Raw genomic sequence first — 5,239 nt, 5'->3', positions numbered from 1 at the left:
TTAAACGACGCGGCGGTTAGCGGTTCACGCGACAGCCAATCGGATTCCGAGAAGGCGGCGCAGTAGCGCGCCGTCACCCGGAAGTGGACGGCGGAAGGGGCGGGACGCGCGGAGGAGAGCCGGGTGGGCGTGGCTCGGCGAGCCTCGGGCTCGCACCCTGCTGGGGGCGAACAGGGGTTTCCACGAACTCTGGAGGGAAAGGCATTCGCCGCGGATCGATTCGATACCCGAAAAGCTGACAGGCACCTCTTTTTCGGGGCTTGTGCTGTTGTTGACTGTGAGATTAGTTGCCTGCGTCCAATTGCTGTGTCTTTGCTTTCCCGTGGTGACCCTCGCTTCTTTGCTCTTCGCTTAAAAGCCTTTCTCTTTTGGTGCTTGGAAGAGCAGCGGTGGTACTCCCTTTTAACGGAGTACACAAGACTGGCTTTTTTGACTATCACAACTGTATTTTAAAACGTGTTAGTCTCCTTATTTTCTAAGTCAGTTGGGTCCCTTTCACAAATTATTAATAATATATGTGAAAAATTTAGAGAAACTGTAAAATAACTTGCTCCATTCCATCATATTAAATAGGGAGCTGGAGAGATGGCTTAGAGGTTAAGGGCATTTGTTGCTTTTGCAAAGGATCCAGTTCGGTTCCCTGCACCCACGTGGTGACTCACAACCCTCTGTAATTTCAGTTTCAGTGGATCAGATACCCTCTTCTGGTCTCTGCAGGCACCAGATACAATTATGGTGCACCTACATACATGCAGGCAAAACATGTATACATATAAAGTAAAATAATAAATCTTTTTATAAAAAAAAACTTTAAAATACCTTGTCTTTTAATTGACCATAAGGTAATGGGGCCAACTTCATGTCTTAACATTTTTTTAATCATTTGAGGACATTTGAACATTATTATGACTTTGCATCTTAAAGAGTCTATGGAATGGCAGCTTGCTTTATACATACATTTTTTTGCCAAGAGGGAGATATGTAAACTTCTTTTAAAAAATTTACAAAACAAAATGAAAAGAAAAAAATGCTAAAATAATGAAAACCATTTGATCAAATTTGGGAATAATAGTGGACAAAGAAAGCCTAGATATAAAGAAGGAAACTTTAAATCTTTACGTAAATGCCACTCACTTTTTTTTTTATTGGTGTGTGTTCATTGTACATCGTGCCAGGCTTCAAGGGGACACATTTAGGTATATTATGCATTTGGACTGTTTTCAAACCCTGTCCTGTTCACTCTGTTCTTCCCCTTCCCTTTTCGTCTCCTATTTACTTCCTTTCTTCCCTTGGTCTTATGTTTTCATGTCATGTCTGTGTGTGTAAATGGATTTCTGTATCTATAGAGAATTCTAGTACCTACAAAATGAGAAAACTATGCTATTCTCCTTTCTGTGTCGGACCTGTTTCTTTAACATGTTGATCTCCAGTTGGAGCCATTTAGGAAAACATTAGAAGAAACATTTCGGATATAGGCATAGGCAAGAACTTTTTTTTTTTTTTTTGGTTTTTTGAACAGGGTTTCTCTGTGTAATGGCCCTGGATGTTCTGGAACTCTTTGTAGACCAGGCTAGCCTCACAGAGATCCGCCTGGCTCTGCCTCCCAGGTGCTGGTATTAAAGACGTGTGCCACCGCGCCTGGCTAGGCAAGAACTTTTTAAGAAGGATTCCAGCAGTTTAGGAAGAATACTAAGAACTGAGGAGCAGGATTGCCCGACCTTAAAAGGCTGCGCACAACCAAGGAAAAGACCCAGTGAAGAGACTGCCTGCAGGGTGGATGAACATCTCTGCCAACTACTTATCTCACAGAAGGCTAATGGCTGGAAGACAGGAAAATTTTACAAACTAAACAGCAATAAAAGCCAACGGGACCCATCAACAACTGAAAGAATGGACAGACAGTTCTGAAAAGATGAAACCAGTGAGATGCCTCAGCGGGTGGAGGTGTTGCTGCCAGGTAAATGCTCTGGGTTTGATCCCCTGGACCCCAGAGGCGGCAGGAGAGAACCAACTCCACACGCAAGTGTGCGCATGTGCACTCTAAACACATGCATGCTCTGGCCTGCCACAAACCTCCCCCTCCCTTTCTCAAACAATGAAGCATAGATGGCCACTAAGTGTGCAAAACAGTTCAACATCCTTAGCCATCAGGGAAAAAGAAATTAAAACTGCATTAAGATTACACCTCACCCCAGTCAGAATGGCTACCATAAAATAAATAAATAAATAAATAAATAAATAAAAACCTGATGAGAATAAAAAACTCTTACACATTAAGGTAGGAATGCAAATTGATCCAAACTAAAAACAGAACTTCCGTATGACCCAGCTCTACTCCTGGTCATATACCCATCAAGTTTACCTACTTCATTAAGTATCCAATATGTGTTACAGGTTTCTTTTTTTCCATACTCCCCAGAGGATGAAGACTAGTCTTTTTAAATTTTATTTATTTTTATTTATTTATTATGTATACAGAAGAGGGCGCCAGATCTCATTACAGATGGTTGTGAGCCACGATGTGTTTGCTGGGAATTGAACTCAGGACCTCTGGAAGGGCAGTCACAGCTCTTAACCTCTGAGCCATCTCTTCAGCCTGAAGACTATTCTTAAATGGACTGATGTTGTAATATTTGCTGTATTTGCAGGATAATTGGTCATCAGACCAAATGCTACCTTTGCTTTTTATAATCAAGCTTGCTTACTTTGCTCAAAAGATGACTAAGACAACTACAAGATATGTATGTTATGTTATGGGTCTGGTGGTGTTCAGAGATCCACCAGCCTGAGCATGAATACATTTTAACAAAGAAGAGGCTTTATTCATATACCAGTGCCAGGTCTGCACCGGGGACTTGAGATTCCAAAATGCAGTGCCCAGCCACCTCAGTCAGGGGATTATAAAAGCAAAGAACACAAAGTTACAGTCAGTCTAGTGCAGTGGTTCTCAACCCTTTGGAGGCTGAACAACCCTTTCACAGGGATTGCATATCAGATATCCCGCGTATCAGATATTTACATTACAATTCAAAACAGTAGCAAACTTACAGTTATGAAGTAGCAACAAAATCATTTTATGGTTGGGGTCAGCACACCATGAGGGACTGTATTAAAGGGTCACGGCCTTAGGAAGGTTGAGAACCACTGCCCTAGTGTAAGCAGGTCATTTCCTACAAAGCAAGCTTTTGTTTACAGAAGCAGAAACAGCCATTTTGTTAAAAGCATTCAAGACTAAGCGATTACAAAAAATAATGCTTAACAGCCCTTAACATTTGGAAGTCCAGTTTTACTTTATAGTTCTTTTAAGCACAGAAATTTTAAACTTTTTTTTTTCCAGTTTTTCAAGACAGGGTTTCTCTGTGTAGTTTTGGTGCCTATCCTGGATCTTGGTTTGTAGACCAGGCTGGCCTCAAACTCACAGAGATCCTCCTGGCTCTGCCTCCCGAGTGCTGGGATTAAAGGCGTGCGCCACCACTGCCCAGCTAAATTTCAAACTTTTAAGCATAAAGTTAGCCATCAACAGTACATTAGTCAGCTCCATTCCAGAGCCGGGATTAGGCACAAACCACATCCGAACACCTGTTTTCACAGAGAGAGAGAGATCTTTTTTTTTTTAATGGGGTGGGGGCAGGGTTAAAGTGGCTGCTTTCTGACTTGGTCAGAAAACAGCAGCAAATGACCTGGCGGGTGTCATTTTTAAGAAGAGGAAAGGGGGAGGTCTGTGGTAGAATGGGCTAGGGTGCTGTGGTAAAGAAGATAGGGGATGATGGAGAAGGGGAAAGGAACAAGGGAAAGGGGGAGCATTTGTCCTGGAGGACAAAGGACTGCCTCTGGATAGACAGGAGACAGATGTGGCACGCGGGCAAATGATGGTTTATGAAGGTAAAGGAGGAAACCTTGTGTTAGGATGAGATGTGTTAATTAGGTGAACCAAAGGAGGCTTCTGATTGCTGGACCTTGGTGGTCTGCCTCAGGAGGAGGAAGTGACCAAATAGGGGAATAGACCATGGGACAAGCTTTAGGAATGCAATCTGATGGTTTTTAGCAAGGCAGAGGGAGAAGGGCAAGGCCTACCAGAGCCACGAACTTGAGTAGGCTAGAGTCCCTTCAGGCAATATACGAGTAACCGTGTGGGTTTTGCTTATAATTAGTCCTGGGCTTAAATGGCTAGGTGCTGCAGCTTGGGAATGCTCCCAGGAGCAGTCCTGGCCCCACATTGGATACCAGTATCTAAAATAAAAAACCTCTTCTTACTAAAATTTCTTTATGGTTATGGTGAATCTCTGAGTGACCCCAGACCCATAACACTTTGAATGGTTAATTTTGATTGGGTTTGGAATCACCTGGGAGACATGCCTCTGACCCTGTTTGTGATGCTGTTTCCTTAGAGATTTAACTGAGCAGGGAACACCCACCCTGAATAAGGTTGGCACCCGTACCCTAGACTGCAGTTCTAGACTGAAGGCAAAGGGGGAAAAGAGGAAGGCAGCTGAGCGCCAGCATTTATTTCTCTCTATTTTCTGATTTTTCAGTTGCAATGTGACCACTTAACTTCATACTGCCTCTCTACACCTTTCTTGCCATAACAGACTTGTTGTATAACAATTTCTTCCGAGACTGACATAGTCCATACTGCAGCAAGTTCTTCCACCTGGTAGGCAAACAACTCAAAACAGTCTCAGGAAGTCCCTGAAACTGACCAGATTCACTAGGCCCCTCCCTGCCAGGGCAACCAATAAAAGCTGACTGAGTGTCCCTCAAGACAGAAGGAAGTTGAGATCCAAGAAGATGAAGTGAAGCTGAATGGAAAGAGGGCTCTCAGAGGACAAAAGCTGCAAAGACCCTGATGCCAGTCCAGCCGCCTGCAAGAAGCACAAACCAGCTGAACTGCCTGGGTGAGGCTTACACCAACTGAGGTACCAGGAAAGGACTCTCTCACCCACTGAGCTGCCTACAGGCTGCGCACTGTGCTCTGGGTTCCCAGCTTTGTGAGCTGTCTGTCACCCATGCTGGGGTGGGATTTGGTGATAAAGCTGTCTTTCAGTCATTTTTCCTCCTGAGAGGAGCCCCTCACCCATATTTCTGTCAGTCACCCCAATAAAACTCATTAGTTCACCACGCTGGATTTAGGTGGTATCCATACTTTGGTTTTTTGTGGGTTCCCTACCTGGGGTGAGTCAAACGTGTGCTATGTCTCCCCCCAGGAACAGTTTTGTCACACAAGAATGTGTTGCAGAAT

This window comes from Onychomys torridus, chromosome 23 (genome assembly GCF_903995425.1).
Source record: "Onychomys torridus chromosome 23, mOncTor1.1, whole genome shotgun sequence".
Classification (NCBI taxonomy): domain Eukaryota; kingdom Metazoa; phylum Chordata; class Mammalia; order Rodentia; family Cricetidae; genus Onychomys; species Onychomys torridus.
Note: the sequence above shows the minus strand (reverse complement) of the source record.